The sequence below is a fragment of the Bubalus kerabau genome, chromosome X, assembly GCF_029407905.1.
Source record: "Bubalus kerabau isolate K-KA32 ecotype Philippines breed swamp buffalo chromosome X, PCC_UOA_SB_1v2, whole genome shotgun sequence".
Classification (NCBI taxonomy): domain Eukaryota; kingdom Metazoa; phylum Chordata; class Mammalia; order Artiodactyla; family Bovidae; genus Bubalus; species Bubalus kerabau.
Window position 1 is genome coordinate 77975462 of NC_073647.1, and position 20384 is coordinate 77995845.

The following is a 20384-nucleotide window of genomic DNA, read 5'->3' on the forward strand; positions in this document are numbered from 1 at the left end:
AATTTTTTTTTGATTCTTGCTTTTATTTTTCATTTATCAGTGTTACAATTAGACCCCTTGAGTAACTTAGGAATGTTACTGATTTAACTTGTGGATTTCTTCTTTAGGATGGTCTTAATTTATACAAGGGGATGTGAATAGGCATAGTAATCTTGAAAATTAAAATATGGCATTTATAAACACCATCTTCACTCATTGGAAGAATTATAGAATACTTAATATATTTAATGTTCACCATGGAAAGTGGATGTATTACTCAGTTATTTTTGCCTATGTGAGTAGTACAAGAGCTGACTCAAAGGAGATGACATGATGGTTCCTGTCCTGAAGTGAAATAAGATGATGGGGTTGTGGTGGAAAAATGATGTGGTTATGCCCATATTTGCTCATATCTCTTGTTCATTTCCTTTTATAGAGGAAAACCAAAGAGAGTCTCATTTCTTATTTTTCTTAAGTTTCCTTTTTGTATTTTCTTTTCATGCCATTTTCCTTTTTTCCCCTTAAAATTGCATTATCATAATTTGCAATTCATTGGATCAAGTTGTGCTTTGAAATACTGTAAGTACCCCTTAGAATGGTCGTAGTAGAGACATTATACCCATTTTAAGCAATTGATTACATATATGGACACAGACATCCTGAGCTCCTTGGGTGTAAAAGGCAGGTTTCATAAATCTTTCTATTTCCTGATGCCAAATAGTACAGTGCCTTTTATAGACTGGATGTTCATTCAGTGTTTGTGCAATGAATGAATATGAGCCAGGAATTTTATTTTTGTTTTCCAAAATACCAAATACTTTATAAGCTCAAGGAATTTTTAAAATACTTATTATTATGGAAAATTTTAAACATACAAAATAAAATAGCATAAGGAACCCCCTCAGTTTCAACAGTTTATCAATATCTGATGTTCTTATATTTCATCCATTCTCTCCTCTTCTTTTATTTAGTGATTTTAAAAAATATTTATTTTCTTTATTTGACTGCATCAGGTCTTAGTTGTGGCATGTGGGATCTTAGATCTTCATTGTGGCATGTGGGAACTTTTAGTTGCAGCATTCAGAATCTTTAGTTGCAGTATGTGGAATTTTCATTTGAGACATGAGTACACTTAGATGTCACATGAGGGATCGAGCCCAGGTCCCCTCCTTTGGGAGCCTGGACTCCTAGCCACTGGACCTCCAGGGAAGTCCCTCCCCTTCATCTTTATTGTTGTTTTGGATTTGCTTTAAAATAACCTACTTATTTCACACATAAATACTATAGTGTTCTTTATTTTTAATATTTTAAAGTAGTAATAATTTCTGCATTTCATACAGAGTTTAACTTTCAAACCCTTTCTTTTCTAGAGTATGTGTCAGAGAAGGAAACTCCTATTGATTATAAGAAGAAAAATCCATTTGCTACATATAAGCTGGATATTTTTAAGTAGTTTTGTAGCAAATATATTGCCTTTCTTAATCTTTTAAAAAATATATTAAAAGTTTGTAAAAATTACATTATCATGATAAGCCCCTGTCTCAGGGACATGAACCTGATTCTTCAAAATGTTCAGAATTGATATTAATGAATTAGTTTTTCTTTTAACAATTAAACAGCACAGAATACATGTTAAAACTTATTCTGGTAATTTCATTCTCAGTTTTAAAATGTCTTGTTAAAAACCTATGGATTTTATGTTTTTTTGTTTCTCTAAAATTGGATGACTCCGTCATAAATATTAGTAAATAAAGCACTAGTTATCAATAAAGAAGTATGCCATAGAGTCCCTTGGAGATCAAAGTTACTTGTTTAGTGACACTAAGATGTTCTTTGCTTTTTCAGTGTACTGACAAAAGCAATAGTGGGTAAAACTGCTGGTGCCTTAGCATTCAAGGCAGCGGCCCCACACTATATTAGTAGTCTTTGTATTCAACACCATACCCATCCTGTTAGGAAAAGACCTACACCATATAGTTCATTAATGAATGTTCTTGATTAAGAAAGAATTGATTTTATTAAATCTCAACTCTTGGGTATACATCTTTTCAATAGTGGGTTTGATGAAATGGGAATACATAAAAAAATTTCTGCTGCATATGGATGTACAGTGATTGCCCTGAGGAAAATGTGAAGTTGTTTGAATTGCAAGCTAAACTAGCCATGTTTTTTAAAAAACAGAAAATGAATTTTACTTAAAAGAGCGAATGACGCATTAACTGATTATTCAGAGCTGAATATTTGGCAGATACATTATCAAAAATGAATCGTGTGCTAGTCACGGCAAGGAAAACGACTGAGGGTATTTGTTGCCAATGATAAAGATTTCAAACAAAAATTCAAATTCTTGAAAACTTGCATCAGCCACCATACATCAATACTTTGACTTTTCTAATGAAGTTGGGGGTATTTTTAATGAAAGTGACTTGTTAGATATTGTAAAATGAAGTGTGACAACATTTGGATGATCTGTATTAGTTCCATATGATCCATGCATGATGTTATGAAATCAAGCACTTAAAATCAATCAATCAAGTAAAAGGTCCATTTAAACTACAAGACAAACCAATGGGTTTTAGTGTAACAGTATGAAAAAGTCATTGATTTGGTATCAGATTCCACACTGCAACTAACATTTAAGAAACTACAGCTGCCCCAGTTTTGGCATGGTATTAAGAAGAATATCTAATTATCCGGAAAGGCTCCTAAAACACTCCCTTTTTCCAAACAATATATCTGTAGGAGGCCACATTTTCTTCCTATACTTGAATCAAAACAACATTGCAACAGGCTGAATGCAGAAGCAGATATGAAAATGCAGCTGAAATTAAACAAAAATGTAAACAATATCCTCTTCTCACTTTTTTTTTTCCTGCAAAATCTTTATTTCTTTTTGGTTCAGGGCTTGGGTGAGGGCCCCAGGGTGGTTTAAAAAAAAACTGCCTAGTGGCTGCAGGTAGTGGTTCAGGCACCAGCCCTGACTTCAGGGGGATGCAGAGGCACCCCTCAAAGGCCACTGGGCTCTAGAGACTCCAGTTGTACTTGAGGGTGAGCCCTTGGAAGAACTACTGGCTCAGCTTCACATCCCCCCACCCCGTCCCCAGTCTATGGGGGTTGGGGATGGGGCTGATCAGGTGGTTGTAATCTACTTGATGAGTTTCATTTACTCCTCCAGGAAACAGCTCTCTAGGAAGTCAGAGGGATTGCGGTCTGTGCAGCCAGAACCCAGGGCATGCAGGGTCTGGCTCAGGTTCTTCTCCAGGGCCATGGCAGTTTCCTTATTGTCCAGAGTTTTATTCCATTCATCTTGGGGACGGCTTCTGCACATCCTAGAAGAGAGCACAGGATACTGCGCTGGTTTTGCATTTTCAAGAGACACTGTGCACCCTTGCCCTTTTCCACAGTGGACTCATGGAAGAAGTGGTCCACGCCCTCCAGAGCTACATCTTTGTGGTGGAAACAGAAGCCCAGAGAGAGGTAGGTGTAGGGGGACCCAGATGCAGGATGATGTAGTGGTTGACCACAGCTTTCATCTCAGTGAAATAATTCTGACCAATCTGGGAGCTCATGGTTGATAAGCAGTAAGGAGCAAAACCTCAAAAAAAAAGGTGTTGATTGATTCCAGAGGCCAAGGATGGCAGAGTGGTTGGTTCCTAAGATTACGACTGGAAAAGAGGTTGAGGGTGACCAGAGTCTGGGAAAGGGGGCTTCCCTGGATCTGTTGCATCCAAACACTGTTGAAGCAAGAAACATCTACAGGAGTGCCACATGCACTGCCTCCCCCCACTAATTTTTTTAAGGTAGCTTTCATTTTTAAATGTTATTTATATTCAGATGCAGCAGGTTTATCCTTGTTTTTAAATAAATATCTTTAAAATCTCCTAGTTGTAACTTCTAATATGATAGTAAACACTGATTTAACCCACATATTCAAAAGCTCTTTGAGATCCTCAGGTCCTGAGGCCAAAAAGTTTAGGAGATGCTGAGTTAATTGGGTTTTTTTCTTTTGTTTCCTGTCCTTTCCTGTTTCCTTTCTTTTCCTACCCTTTTTTTGAACGAGAGACCCTCAGAATAGGAAGGTCTGGAGCACCTGAGTTATTTCTTTATATGATTTTTATAGCTATGAACAGAGCACAGATGTCTTTCCCCCATTTCATTGAGATATAATTGACTTATAAAATTGTATTAGTTTAAGGTGTACAGTGAGATGATTTAATGTATGTATATATTGTGAAATGTTTCCTACAGGTCTAGTTAATATCCACCACCCCACAGTTTCGCTGTTTTTCCCCTGTGATGAGAACTTTTAAGATCTACTTGCTTAGCAACTTTGAAATACACAATTCAATATTGTTAACTATGTATAGTCACCATAGATGTCTTCCAAATCAGTTCCTTATCCCATGTGTAGTTCAGTTGATAATCTGGAGGACCCGTGCTTTAAATCCTTCTATTTATTTCAACCTTTTGTTTTAGGGCATTAAGATAAGGTATATAATTTAATATGTAATAAGACATCCTGTTTTTAAATGTTGATTACTTTGTTATGCAAATACAGAACCAACAAATATTTTCTGTTGGAGAGATACCCCTTGGAATATTGAAATTAAGATGTTCTTGTGGCTTATTTCTCCCTCAAATCATCACGTAAACCAGATCTACTTGATTGCTGAAACTGACACATCCACTCAACAGGAAGTTTGTGTACCTAAGACTGTTCCTAGTATAAATTTCCTAAATTTTCTGATCTAGCCCAAAATTACAGTAGCAATATCCTGCATCTTAATTTGATACCTGTTTTATGTTAGATCCCTTTGCATTATTTGTTTGTTTGTTTTATAACTCATGAAGATGGGTAAAGTCCTGTTCCATTAAAGAACAATAGATGAGTGTTATTGAGGTGTGGCATTAAGTACAGTGGGAGAGGCCTCCATTGTATGTGTCAGACATGGAAAGAATATACCCGGTACTGGGTGTGGTGGAGACAGCATGACGTTTGAATGAAAGTTGGAAGGGACTTTAAAAATACTACATCTAGGTCTTGTGTCCTAACTGTGGATTACACCAATCCATCTACGAAACTCATGAAACTTTGGGTGTGCCTCTTTCCTTCCTTTCCACCCAGGAGGGTGTGTAGGTCCACAGGTGCATGTGTCTGAACTTTTAACTTTATGGATTTGTTGGTAACATCTGAGAGAGAGCGTGAGCTTTATGTGTACAGATCAAACACGGGTTGGTTTCCATTGGCTTTCCCCAGCATTCATCATGATGGATTTGGAATGAAGTATAAAACTTGTTTCATTCTGTGGCTTGCTTATAAAAATGTGAAATGTATTACACAACTCTTGCCACCATCTATTCCCAAACCAGTTATCATTACCCATAGTAAAAACAGATGCTGTTCACACATATAGTCACACACGTGCACAAACACAAACAGTGATACCATCCCTCCACCGGCCCCACACACCTGTACATAACTCTTATGATGAGACATTTAGAAAATTACTGAAACTGGCTGAACTACTGATGGGATACAACAGTCTTAGGAAATGTCCTGGTATTTTACCAAGAAGTGCGTACTCAGTTGTTCAGTCATGTCCAGCTCTTTCCTACTCCAGGGGATCTTCCTGACCCAGGGATCAAACCCACTTTTCCTGCATTGACAGGCAGATTCTTTACTGCTGCACTATCTGGGAAGCCCCTTACTAAGTAGAAGACATCCGTTTTTAAAAGGAGTATCCATTCCTAGAACTTTCATCGCAATATTTTGCTGTCGAAATGAATTCTATTATGTTATGATGCTGCTGCTGCTGCAAAGTCACTTCAGTCATGTCCAACTCTGTGGGAACCCATAGACGGCAGCCCACCAGGCTCCCCTGTCCCTGGGATTCTCCAGGCAAGAATACTGGAGTAGGTTGCCATTTCCTTCTCCAATGCATGAAAGTAAAAACTGAAAGTGAAGTAATTCAGTCATGTCCGACTCTTTGAGACCCCATGGACTGCAGCCTACCAGGCTTCTCCATCCATGGGATTTTCCAGGCAAGAGTACTGGAGTGGGGTGCCATTGCCTTCTCCGATGAATAGACTTTAAAATCAGTGCTTGGGTGTTGACAGATTTCACTGTGATCAAAGATTAGCCTTAGAGTTCAGAAAGCTAGAAAGCATATACATTTCAGATGACCATGAAAGCAAAAAGCAAGGGACCTGTTTCTGGGTAGCATGATCACTGAAGTTCATAGTACTTGGGACAGTGTTGTAAAGTGAAAAGTGTAGCCAAATAAAAGGTAAGGCAGGGAAAACCCAACATTGCTGGCCTGATACTGATACCATTTTCTTAGTGGAGGCAGTTGCCTATGCCCTGGTTTTCCCTGGAAAAGCCTGATACACGTATGCCCTTTCTTCTACTTAGCTCAAGGTGCTTGAGCATAGCTTCAGTTTAGTTCAGTTCAGTTCAGTCACTCAGTCGTGTCCGACTCTTTGCCACCCCATGAATCGCAGCATGCCAGGCCTCCCTGTCCATCACCATCTCCAGGAGTTCACTCAAACTCACGTCCATCGAGTCGGTGATGCCATCCAGCTGTCTCATCCTCTGTCGTCCCCTTTGCCTCCTGCCCCCAATCCCTCCCAGCATCAGAGTCTTTTCCAATGAGTCAGCTCTTCACATGAGGTGGCCAAAGTACTGGAGTTTCAGCTTTAGCATCAGTCCTTCCAAAGAACACCCAGGACTGATCTCCTTTAGAATGGACTTGTTGGATCTCCTTGCAGTCAAAGGGACTCTCAAGAGTCTTCTCCAACACCACAGTTCAAAAGCATCAATTCTTCGGCACTCAGCTTTCTTCACAGTCCAACTCTCACATCCGTAAATGACCACTGGAAAAACCATAGCCTTGACTAGATGGACCTTTGTTGGCAAAGTAATGTCTCTGCTTTTCAATATGCTATCTAGGTTACTACCCCACATAATCCCTGACTGGCCACAGGCAGCTAGAGCTATCCTTCTTTCACAGACAGTGAAACTGAGACCCATGAAAGTTGGAGAGGCTTCCTTTAGTGAGTCAGCAATGAAAACAGATGGAAAAACACGTCCTCTGACTCTGACACTCTATGCCTTCTGTTTTGGATTGTGTTGTCTTTTGATATTTCATGCAGTTTTTGTGATTGGTGAAATAAAGTGCTTGCATTAAGGAGACAGAGTATAATCCAGTGTCTACTAATGGTGGTTAGTGATGAGAATAGGAGTACACTTTTGCCTCCTAATGTGATGTGTCCCTATCCTTTTTATAAGCGGGTGTAACACGAATCGTCTCCTTATTCTGAGAATTCAATATGTTATCTTAAAATGCTTCACTTTGTTTTATATTATTTACAAAGGACTGGCGGATCTATTATCTCACTTTCATACTGGTTAAGTAGATAGAGCAGATGGTATTATGCATATAATATACCAGATAGATAATAACAGTGGCTGCCACTTGCTGAGCACCTTGCTGGAACCAGACCCTGTTATGTACTTATCTCATTTAATCATCATCAACACCCTTTGAAGTACATGGAATTAGCTCCACTTTTATAAATATGAACCTGGGGCTTGGAGAAGCTAAGTTGTGTGATGAAGGTCACAAAGATTTCAAGTCTGTCTGATTCCTAAGACCCGGATGCTCCCGTTGCACTCCATTTCCTTTCAAGTGACTGACTTGCTCTATGTCCGTCTTAGACATGATCTCCAGTACCTAGGTCAGTACTTGTATTGATTTATTGTTGTCTCCCGTAAAGGGCAAGAACTCACAACTCACCAGTTGCTTCATTGAGCAAGTAACTGATTAGAATTGCTAGACCAGTTAAACAAAATTCAATAATAAGCATATAGCAGTTACCACATACCTAATGCTTACCATGTGCCAGGCTATGATCTAAAATTTGAACACACATTAAATCATTTAAGCATCACAACAATGTACAAAAGTTATTATTAAGTGACATAGTTACTATTATCATCCCTGGATGAGAAAATAGGAACAAGAGCTTAAGCAGTTTGCCCAACGACAATGTAGAAAATTGTGGAGACAAGATTTGAACCAGTCTGGCTCAAGAACGCTGAGCTACTCAACAGTACTGCCTTTCAATAGAAAATTCAGTTCAGCAAGTGCTAGCTTAGTTCCTATATGCTGTGCTGTGCTTAGTCGCTCAGTCAGGTCTGATTCTTTGCGACCCCGTGGACTGTAGCCCACCAGGCTCCTCTGTCCATGGGATTCTCCAGGCAAGAATACTGGAATGGGTTGCCATGCCCTTCTCCAGGGGATCTTCCAGACCTAGGGATTGAACCCATGTCTCCTGCATTGCAGGCGGATTCTTTACCCTCTGAGCCACCAGGGAAATCCCTTCCTATATGCTGCTGCTGCTGCTGCTAAGTCGCTTCAGTTGTGTCCAACTCTGTGCAACCCCATAGACGGCAGCCCACCAGGCTCCTCTGCCCTTGGGATTCTCCAGGCAAGAACAATGGAGTGAGTTGCCATTTCCTTCTCCAATGCATGAAAGTGAAAAGTGAAAGTGAAGTCGCTCAGTCGTGTCCAACTCTTTGTGACCCCATGGACTGCAGCCCACCAGGCTCCTCTGTCCATGGGATTTTCCAGGCAAGAGTACTGGAGGGGGGTGCCATTGCCTTCTCCGTTACTATATGCTAGGCTGGTAGAAAATACAATTCTTATACTTAATAGGTTACATTTTCAACAGCAAACAAGATGTAGATACTCACAGTAAATGCTCTGACATCTAGCATGTGGCATGTAAGCCTTGTATGAAGACATGAATAAGTATGGCTCTAGATGAATAATTGAACGTTAAACGGTCTGGGACAGTTAATTTGCCTTTCTAATGTACTTTCCTGGAGAAGGCAATGGCACCCCACTCCAGTACTCTTGCCTGGAAAATCCCATGGATGGAAGAGCCTGGTAGGCTGCAGTCCATGGGGTCGCTAAGAGTCGGACACGACTGAGTGACTTCACTTTGACTTTTCATTTTCATGCATTGGAGAAGGAAATGGCAACCCACTCCAGTATTCTTGCCTGGAGAATCCCAGGGATGGAGGTGCCTGGTGGGCTGCCGTCTATGGGGTCGCACAGAGTCGGACACGACTGAAGCAACTTAGCAGCAGCAGCAGCAGCAGCAGCAATGTACTTTCCTAGTTACAACTGACTTTGCCTCTGGGGGAGAAGCTGGTTCTTTGTGTTCTAAAATAAGCAGGTTATTTGGCTAATGTTTAAACTTTAAATAGGTATGTGGGTTGCAGCTATTTGACCTGAAACAACTTAAAATTCCTTTGTGTTTTTTGCATGATTTCAGCAGAGCTGAAAAATTCACTTTTCTCTAAATGTTGTGAAGTTCAAACTTATTAATACTTGGCAAAACACTGTGAGGCTGACAGGAAGGGGATTCATAAGTATTGTATCATTCCTTTGTCAGGGTATTCTTTCTCTAGCAGGAAGTGTTATGACTTGCTCTGTAAAGTTGCAGTTGTAAGAAGAATGTTGGGTTTCCAGAATGGCAGTTCTGGGCGTGGGAGGTTCCTTCTATTAGTACTGTGAGAAACAGGCTTGCTCTCCTCTCAGAAGAGGAACTATTTTAATATTTCATTAGGCTCTAACTTTTATAGTATGCAACATTTAAGCAGAAATTGAAACATCTCGAAATCCATATTATGCGTTTGGGTAGTTATACATTTGGAGATGCTTTCTAAATCTATGTATTCAAATAGAAACAAATTTGTTCTAAAAGAAAATTTTGAAGTTTAGAATCTGACATTTTCTAAATATATATGTATATTCTGTATTTTCTTTATTTGGGGAATATTTTAGGGACTTTTTACTTTTTAAAAATTGGTTTTGTAGGCACTTCACTGGCAATCCAGTGGTTAGGACTTTGTCTTCTAATGCAGGGGGTACTGATTCGATCCCTTCCTGGGGAGCTAAAGTCCCACATGTCTCATGGCCAAAAAAACAAAACATAAAACAGAGGCAATATTGTAACAAATTCAATATATGCTTTAAAAATGTTTTTAAAAGTTGGTTTTGTAATCCTAATTATATAGCTGTATCTATCTAGTCAGATGCTCAAAGGTTTAAATGACAGATCCTTACTTTATATCTTGGAAGTGAGGCAAAAGGGGATGGAATTACAAATGCCTTTGAGCCCTGTTAAATAGTTTTTCAAAAATCTGTGTCCTAGAAGTTGAGGGCAGCTATCATGACAGAATATGACAAACAGTTTTTCTAGTGTTTATTCATACTTTCCAAAATACATTGAAAATCATTGATGATGAGATTTTGGTGGTGTTAAATAACATGGTAATGATACTGATTTCTGATGCTCACAGACTCCACCAGGGTTTTCTATCACATAGTGGTCATATAAGCATTATTTCTCTTATTTCAGAATAGCTGGTTATATAAATCTCGACTCTGAATCAAGGGCAACCTCTTAGTTGTTCTTACTACAACTCGAAGTAAAAAGTGAAGAAACAAAATAATCTAGTTTTCTCGATTAGCAAGTACCTTATTTGAGAATATATAAGCAAAGTACGTTACACTACAGGAGGCAATTTCAATGACTAATAGAATAAACTTTCAGCTTAGCTCAAAGTCTAAGCTGAAATTTTATCTCTAGTGATTCTGAGCTGTACATCACAATATTTTGTTTTGAATTAACTAGTCTGATCTTGCCCTGTGAGAGAGATATATCTAAAGGTTGCCCTTGGCTGCAGTGTTAATTTTCATAGGAAAGGAGAATGGAAATACTCCTCAGGTATGAAGGTTAGTTAATTTCATTAGAAGCAGATATGTTTTTTTCATAAATCATTCAGATATTTTTGGAAAGTGTCAAAGTTTACTTAGGCAATGAGGAAGGGATTGGACCTTTTAAAAAAAGAATATGGTATTTCAATCCAAGGATTTAATAATTCTTAGCTTTGTAAAGATGGAGGAGAGGTATAACTTTGTTGTATCTTTGGGTTTGATACAGTATTCTTCATAACAGAAAATGGGGGCTTTTTGAATATGGTTAAGATGTACATTAAATGAGTACAACACTCTTGTCTGGCAAGAATTTAAAGAATGTCTTCAATATGACAATTGATTTGACTTTTTCTGTTGGAAAAATTATTAACTTATTTTTAAATAGTCATTGCTTAAACATCTTATTTTTTTATTAAGACAAAACGAGGAAAGGAAACTTTTACTTAAAATGGAAGTGTTTGATATTCCTCCAGGAAATGACACAGGATTGGGCACTCTTTGGGGTTTAAGTGACTCATAGATATCGGTACTTGAAAAACAAGATCAATTAGAATCTAGTTTATGCTAGATTCTAGAATAGAAGAAAGTTTATTTCCAGAAAGTGAACTCATTTAATAGCTACGTAGGGTGAAATCATTCACTAGATGTCTGGCGTTTGCTTTAAAATAATTCAGGGAAAAGAGAGGGGGTGAGAGAGAGGGAGAGGGAGAGCACACAGCTGAAGAGAGAACAGGTAAAGAGAATCAATGGGAAAATCCTGATAAATGTAGAATCTCGATAATAGGATTGTGGGTGATGTACAATTTTCTCTTCTGTATATCATAATAAAAATTTTAAGTATAGCTTTAGTTTGCAGCAATTTACATCTATTTCTAAATGATACTTTTATCTGTAATTTGCAGGTTTGTCAAAACATGATGTGTATTATTGTAAAGGTGAAATGTGCTGCTTGATTGTCAAAATTGTTGCCAAGCAAAAACTGTTTCTGAAAGAAAAAAAAACACTTTCTGTTTGACTTTCAGTTAAATTCAAAGGACAGGTTGCAAACATCTTGAAGAGTTTTGTAGTATCTTGAAGTATTAAATAAGAATAGACAGTTAAACCATGCTAACAGGCCAAGTGCATGTGAAGAATGTGGGCGCACTATTATGTCTGAAGTGTTTTGTTCCCAGCTTTCTTTACAGAGTGTGCATTTTTGAAACCACGCGAGACAGCTATTTAGCCTGCATTATGTTTGTTCCCTTTCCCTACTTGCCAACATCAATTTATTCAACAAACATTTTGTAAGGGCTTATTGTGAGCCAAGATACAAAGTCAAATAAGATACCAGCCCTGCTTTCAAGGAACTCACAGCCTAGCAGAGGAGATAGAGAAGCAGATGGTTATCACACACTGAGGAGGGTACTGAAATGGGGGAAGGGGAGTCACTGGTCAGCAACCAGAACCCTATGCTGTGTCTCCTTTAAAACAACACAGACACAAGAGTTGAGGTGGTTTAATTGATTGTAGGTATTGGAGAAATAGGGAGAAGACTAAGATGGCTCAGTTTAAGTCTGTGTGCCCCTGCCCCCATGTGTCACTGTGCAAATAACAGCCTCCTTGGCTCCCCTGCCCCTCTTAATAAAACTTCACCCTTCTCTCCTGCATCAGTGGGCCTTGGTGGAGCAGCATACATGCAGAAGATAGCAATCTCTTCTTCACATCAACTAGTAAGCTAATGTTTAAGTGTCCTTGACATTTTTGGATCCAACCAAGAAAAAACTGCAGCTATATGCAGGCAGTTACTTGGGGAGAGTTAGCCTTCAGTCCCTGATAGAACCTTCCAAAGTTCATTGCTCAACTGATTTGGAATTTGAAATGTATTTTGTCATGTAAATAGTAGGTAAGATTTGTTGATGTATGGCAAAACCAATACAATGTAGTAAAGTGATTAGCCTCCAATTAAAATAAATAAATTCAAATTAAAAAATAAAAATAAGTAATAAGAAATTAAAAAAAAAAAAGATTTTTTTAAGGTCACTTTACAAATGTCCCTGAAATGGTATGCTATGTCACCAAAATGATGTTTTCCGGTTTGTATTATTAGGATCTAAAGGAATTGTAGAAACATAGTTGCTAAATGTATCCAAATCAGCCAGCTGCTTTATTCTCTAGTTCGGACTCTTGTACAGCCTAACAGCATATATGTGTGTGCGTGCATGTGCGTGCATGCTCAGTTGCTCATTCGTGTCTGATGCTTTGGGACACAATGGACTGTAGCCCACTTGGTTCCTCTGTCCATGGAATTTTCCAGGCAAGAATACTGAAGTGGGTTGTCATTTCCTTCTCCAAGGGAACTTCCTTACCCAGGGATTGAACCTGTATCTCCTGCATTGGCAGGCAGATTCTTTACCACTGTGTTACTAGGAAAGTCCATATATAACAGTGCTTCATGGGAAAATACTATCTGTTTTATTGGGAGTTATCTAGCAATGTCCTCTTGTGTAGTTTACCAATTTGTGGCTGAAATGTCAAGTAGAATTACCAGAGGATCTAGGCCAAAAAAGCAACCTAGGTAGGCAAAATATGCTCTACTTGTTGAATTTTGCTTTCATCATAGAAGCTTATTCTCTACTTGACTGTAATGAGCAATTTTTAATCATGCTGGAATAAATTCTGGAATAATAAACAGTAACGTATTTCACCACTTATTCTGTCTGCTTTCACCTTTCCTAAACTTTCAGGGCTAGGAACCTGTAAGTCGAAACAGGGAACCTGTGACACAGGTGAGACCATTTAGAGAGTAACTCACTTGTGACTTTCAGAACAGCAGATGATTGAGAAAGATCATATAAACTCTTAAACTGCTACAGTTACTCCTTTACCAAGATTCCACTAAAGTTTTCTAAAAGGAAGCAAACAAAACTCCAAGTTGCAGTCACCTGGAGAAAATAAGCATAAGGTTAAAAACTAATCATTAAAAAAAAAAACAAAAACAAAAACTATGGGTACCACAGTGATGGCTCTTGTGTGTTAAAAAAAAAAAAAATCATATACTCAAAATAAATCACACTGATACCTGAGTGTGTGCTTATATTTATACTAAATTATTAGCACTGATACAATGAGAATAGTTGTTTATAGTAGTTAGCATATAAGAGGCTGAAATTAAGCGATATTAAATACAGGGAAACAGAAACGTGTCATATATAGGAATGAATGTGCCACAAGAGAAGGTCAGCATTCTTGTCCTTATTTTTAAAAAGTCTGGCCTGTTTTTTGGTCAGTACCCACTTAACACCAATGTTTGGAAGAAAGAACGTTTAGAACGCTTTCATATATAGTCCCTACTGAACCTGTTGCCAATTATCTGTATGTTTTACACAGTTACAGTTTTGGTGATTTCAGTTCAAGGATTAATTGAATCCCTTCTTTAAATAATGAAAATGAATTAGCATTAGCTAAAAGGGTTCCTATCTTCATTTTCTGGCAACTTTTTATATTTCTCAATATCATGGTCACATTTGTTAAAAGTTTTGTTTTTTTGGCTGCACCTGGCAGCATGTGGGATCTTAGTTCCCTAACCATGAATCAAACCCATGCACAGGGTCCTAACCACTGGACAACCAGTGAATTCCTGGTTAGGAATTTTTAAATTATCTTCCATAGGATATAATAGGCATGTACCTTCTTTCCATAAAGCACTGTGTAGCCTCTTCGTTTTCATTTTTATGGTAAGAGTAGTTAATTACCTTCTCTCTCACATACTCTTTATTTTATTTTTTTTTTACATTTACTGCACAGCTCTGTTTTGGGCAAAGTCACTTAACTACCGTATGTTTTTGATTCTTCCCTAATTTCAGTAATCATTGGATATTGGGAATACTGGGAATTAACACCACCCTCAAAACATTGCAGTCGGTTGGAATATGTTTTGAGGCATACTTCTGTACCCAGCGTCCAGCAAAAGATTATCATTGTGGGAATATCCGAGAGGAAGATGAAGTTTAGATTCTGTTCTTGAGAAACAAACAATCTTGAAATAAGACATCAGAACAAGTAATTAGACAAGTATTTGTGTGCTGATGGCGAAAGAATGGTTTTCTTTGATGGGGGAAGATTATTCTCTTTGACCAAGTTTGAGGATCTGTGTGGAGGAGGCAGATGAACTGAATCTAGTAGGATAATGGATGTCCCAGCCAGACCGTCCTCACCCACTTATATAACTATAGGAGGATGTCTGTGATTAAATTGCTGAATTTTGTGGTGACATTCTAAATCCTGTGGGAGTTGAAGAGAAAGATCAGCAGGGGCGTGTAGTCATTGGAAAACATGGTTTGAGAGAGGATGAGGCTTCTGCTGAAACTTGAAGGATGAGTAGAATTTGGGTAAGGAATTAAGAGGAATAAAGCGGAGGGCATTTTAAGTCTGAAAGGTAGATACAGAGAGAGGGAGTTCTTACTAGGAGGGAGAGATAGAGGTAGTGGGGTCAGGATAAAACAGAAGGTACTGATGTAGGAGTAGGACATGTTCAGGAGAATGGTGCATGCTTGTGTGTGCTTAGTCGCTTCAGTTGTGTCCAACTCTCTGTGACCCTATGGACCGTAGCCTGCCAGGCTCCTCTGCCCATGGGATTCTCCAGGTAAGAATACTGGAGTGGGTTGCCATTTCCTTCTCCACAGGAGGGTGATAGTGATCAAAAAGCTAATTTTGAGTGTTGTTGAAAGGTTAAACTGGTTAGATGTGACTAATAGGAATGCCAGAAGAGCCAGAATACCTGGCAAAGTTTAGACAAGCCATTTCAGCATAATAATTATAGCTTCCTGAAATGAGACTGACATGATCAAAATGATTGTGAATCCTAGATGTGGACCTTTTTTGATTCAAGGTATTTACTGAGAGGGTCCTACTGTATATAGCAAAGGGAACTCTGCTCAGTGTTTTGTGGCAGCCTGGATGGGAGAAGAGTCTGGGGGAGAATGGATACATGTAAATGTATGGCTGGGTCCCTTTGCTGTCCACCTGAAACTATCACACTAGTTAAATTGGCTATGAGTGAGTGAAGTCGCTCAGTCGTGTCCGACTCTTTGCAACCCCATGGACTGTAGACTAACCAGGTTCCTCCTCCCATGGGATTTTCCAGGTAAGAATACTGGAGTGGGTTGCCATTTCCTTCTCCAGGAGATCTTCCTGACCCAGGGATTGAACCCAGGTCTCCCGCATTGTAGGGAGACGCTTTACCATCTGAGCCACCAGGGAAGATACCTCTATACAAAATAAAAAGTTTAAAAAGAAAATAAAAGATTTATTGAGAATACACTTGTGTCCCTGTGTTGTGCTAAGTGCTGTGGTGAATACAGAGATGAGTAAGCTGTGTTACTACTTAAATAAGTTTATAGTCTTGTTGGGGAAATAAATTCACTCACTAAACTGTGATTGAGAAAGCTATAATACAGCATAACAATTGAGAATGCTGACTCTGGTGTCAGGTGGAGTTGGGTTGAGACCTAGGTCTCCCTCTCTTGAGCCATGTGACTGGGCAAGTTATTCAACTTCTGTAAGCCTGTTTGCTTTACTGTAAAATGGAAATAACAGTATTACATGGTTCACAGAGTTTTTCTGAGAAGTAACTTTACATAATGTATAGCACAGTTCATTTAAATAATAAGTCCTCCATTAATGTTAACTGTTATAATATAAGCTTACAATGATATGTTATTATATTATCTTAGTTATGATTATTACCTACTCTGTAGCCACTGTGAGAGGGGCTGGGAATATGAGGATGAAGGAGAAACAGTCCCTTCCATCAAAAAGCTTTTGTATAATAGTATTAAATGTTATCCTTTTGTGACTGTATTTTCCCATTCAAAAATTGGTACATATGATCTGACAGTAAGATATTTAAAATTATAGGTATCTGAAAGGATTCATGCTGGCTGTAATAGAAGAAAACATACAGTTCTGTGAGAGTCCTGGGAAAAGATAATTTTTCCCTCAGATGGGGACCATCCAAAGAGGCTTTCTCAAAGATTCTTCTGAAGAGTAGATGGGAGAGTAGATGCCCTGATTGGGGCAGAGGTTATCTTTATAGAGTGATTCCAGGGTGTGTAGTGCATGTAATGGGAAGAAACATTGGAAATATAGTTATCAATACAGAAAAGTGTGTAGGGTTCTTGGATATTGTGCCAAAAAGTTAGGACTTGCTTTCATAGGGAATATACCTTAGATCTGCTCTTCAGGAAGTTAGCAGCATAAAGATTACATAGGAGGGAGATTGGACTGTAGATAGATAGACTAAAAGGTCTTTAGAAAAAGCTAGACATGAAGTGATAAAGGGCTATGATAATCCAAAGGGCTTAGTGATTTACCTCAATCTCCCTGCTTCTTATGTCCAAACTTCTTGAATTTATAAACCTGGAGATTGAGGAAAGTTGAAAAGGAGACTGAATTTGACAGCAGAGGTGTTCGAAAAGGGGAGAAATAACATGGAAAGTTCAAATGTAAACACTTAGACTTTCCTGACTGGGGTTTTCCTCTCTGACCTTCCTTCTCCCTTGGCCAGAAGGTTAAGTCCAGATTTTGAGTCTCAGCCTTCTAAATTAGACCCTGACTTTCTGCTCCAACTGTGTTTGTCATAAACCCTAGGCACAGTGCTCCAACCACACTATCTTCTTTCTCTAGCGCCAGAATATCATCTTCTCTGTGCCTAGAGTGCCTTTACCAGTGATATCTGTCTGAGGATGTCCTCCTTATGTTTTAAGATAAAGTTCAAAAGTCACCTTCTCTGGAAAACTTCCTGAAGCCCGTCACTGTCACCCTACCACTCAGTGACTAGCATGATGGCATTAATACTATGTCTTTGTTTTCCATCTTTGTCCCCTCTGGACAGTAAAGTCTTCGAGAGGATACTTTGGATCCTAAATCTCTATATATGCAGCACTCAACATGGTGCCTGGTACATATTAAACATTCACTTAAGGCTTGAATATAAATGAATAAGTTGGGTGAGTATGATAGACATTCAAGTTGAAATCTTCTCAAGTCGTTTGGAAACATGTCACTAGAGCTTGAGTAATCAGAGTGAGAGTGGGTGAGCTTTAGCTCATAGGGTTGCATGCCCATCTGACCTGGAGACTAGTGCTGTTGACTTACCAGTTAGGGAGGAGTCAGGGTGGCAGTTTCTGTTGGTACAGTTAGGTATGTGAAGTATGGGTGTTCTGAAGCATTGCCTGTTTTGGACAGAGGAAGGTGACAAATACACAAATACATATAATGTATTCTTCCATGTTTTATCCACCTTCCCTTCTTCATGATTTGAACTTATTAGCTTAACTGTGTGTGTGTGACCAAATCGCTGATTTTAAGTCATCAGCCTCACTTTCCCAATTCTGTTTACCTGCTAGTGGCTGATGAATAGCCCCTGCTTTTATCTTATAATTCCTTTCAATTTCAAGAAAAAAATACAAAATTCATAATCAACTCTTGATTATCCATGGTTGATTTTCCCACTGTGTGTGCCCTGCTGCCTGAGCCAAGGTTGGTTGTGATTGATACAGATTAGTAAATTTAGTCTTCTGCATTCCTAAAGTGAATCGCTTTAGGGGATAAAAACAGGCACTCTCTCCTCCCCCCCCCAACCCCGCCGCCTCCACCCCCCCCATCAAATGCTTTTCAGAATTTGAGTAATTGTTTCAGGTAGTTGTAGGTACACCTTTCTCAGCAAAGATTTGTATTCAGAGTTTAAGTATAGTTAAATGAGCCAGTGGAATGGTTTTGTAATTGCTGTATTGTTAGTCAAATGCTGTAATTAGGGATGACTTCATAGGCATAAGATTCCTCTATGGGTGACGCCCTGAATTCAGACTCAGTTGTATACCATATCCTTTTATGAAAAAACAAACAAACAAAGTTTTGTTTGCTTTTGTTTCATCCCCTTATTTAAAAATCTGTTTTCCTGTCTCTCGATGTTTAAGGAGAGAGGTTTGCTTTTTTCCTGCTATTTTCCCTTTATAGAAAAGGCCAGCACTGGAGCTAGGGAGAAAAACAGAATTTGGGACAAAGTGCTCTGCAGATGACAGAATTCAGAAAAATCGAGAGACCCTGGAAGCTTTTATTTTTGATTGGTATTTCATTTGGCTAAATTTAAATGGAGGGAAAATATATAAATACATTTATTATTATTTTTTTAATATCAGTGCCTGCTCTCTCTCCATATAAGTAAAGTTCTTTTTTTTTTTTTTTTCCGTGGGAAGACAGACTGGGGAAAAGGACACATTTCAACATATTTCAACAGTCAGACTTTCTTTTTGCCTACCAATCACATACTGTGAAATTTTATTCAGCAATAATATTTACCTTTTACCTCTTCACCTTTCATTTTTCATTGCTCACAGGAAAAAAAACCCTGCAAAGTAGGAAGAATGTGACAGTATTGACAAGCTGTTAACTATTTTTTAAGTGCTGAACTGAACTGAATATAATTTAAAACAAAACAAAACAAAACAACTCTCCTGGCCATTCTTCAAGTTGTGTTTAGAAACTGGCCTTATGCAGGAGCCAAATTGACTCATGGATAAAAGGTGGCTGATAAATTTTCATTAGTCCCGGCCTTCTTAAATTACTTTGACTTAAAGGCTTATAGTTTTTATATATGAAGGAGATCTGTCATACTCTGCAGTTGATAATTATAGGGCAAAAGACATAACTTTTTGTATATTTTATTTAAAAGGTTCTTCTTAGTAGAACTCATGCCTTATATTTACACATAGCCTCTTAATTACTTAGGAATTGATTTGTTTCTCTTTTTCTTTCATTAAGGATTTGAAGTTGCTGTATAATGCTTCATGGTTTATAGTGTGCCTTCACATGCCATCTTTAATCTTCATCAGGACACTAGGGAAGTAGTTATTATGGCTGTTTTCAAAGGAGGAAACCGAGGCTTAGAAAGATTAAATAAACTCACTCATAGACACACTGCTAGGAGGTCTCAGAGCAGGGACACTGATTGATATCTTCTGATTCCACATCTCTCAGTCTTCCTGTGTTAACATACTACATCCTTGGGTGGGGAACAAGTTTGCTGCAAGTATGCAGGATTCAATCAAGGTGTTTAAGGGGCAATAATCATCTGTTTTGCTTCCTAAACCCCAATCTGGGATGTTTTACTTATTTTGAGAGAAAGAGTACAATGAATGTCCTATAAGGAGGGTAGTGAAAGTGAAAGTGAAGTCGCTCAGTCATGTCCGACTCTTTGCAACCCCATGAACTGTGGCCTACGAGGCTCCTCTGTCTGTGGGATTTTCCAGGCAAGAGTACTGTAGTGGATTGCCATTTCCTTCTCCAAGGGACATTCCCGACCCAAGGATCGAAACCAGGTCTTACGCATTGTAGACAGCCACTTTACCGTCTGAGCCAAAGAGGGTAGAGCTTTCAGTAGTTTTAATTTGTACGGTTTCTAAAAATCTGATGTTCCTGGCTGCTGCTGCTGCTGCTAAGTCGCTTCAGTTGTGTCCGACTCTGTGCGACCCCAGAGACGGCAGCCCATGAGGCCCACCCTGTCCCTGGGATTCTCCAGGCAAGAACACTGGAGTGGGTTGCCATTTCCTTCTTCAATGCATGAAAGTGAAAAGTGAA

The 20384-nt window shown here is 38.7% G+C and overlaps 1 protein-coding gene across 6 annotated transcripts in view; it reads left to right on the forward strand.

Moving 5' to 3' along the window:
• PLS3 (plastin 3) overlaps nt 1–20384 on the forward strand; it is a 97595-nt gene that overhangs the window by 23416 nt on the left and 53795 nt on the right. For 2 of the 6 annotated variants that reach the window (XM_055562940.1, XM_055562944.1), the window contains exon 1: nt 3161–3456. The exons of the other annotated variants lie outside the window; for them this stretch is intronic. The gene's annotated coding sequence lies outside the window, so the exon portion shown is untranslated. Of the gene's footprint in view, nt 1–3160; nt 3457–20384 lie in introns of those variants that run through there. 6 annotated transcript variants of the gene reach the window in all.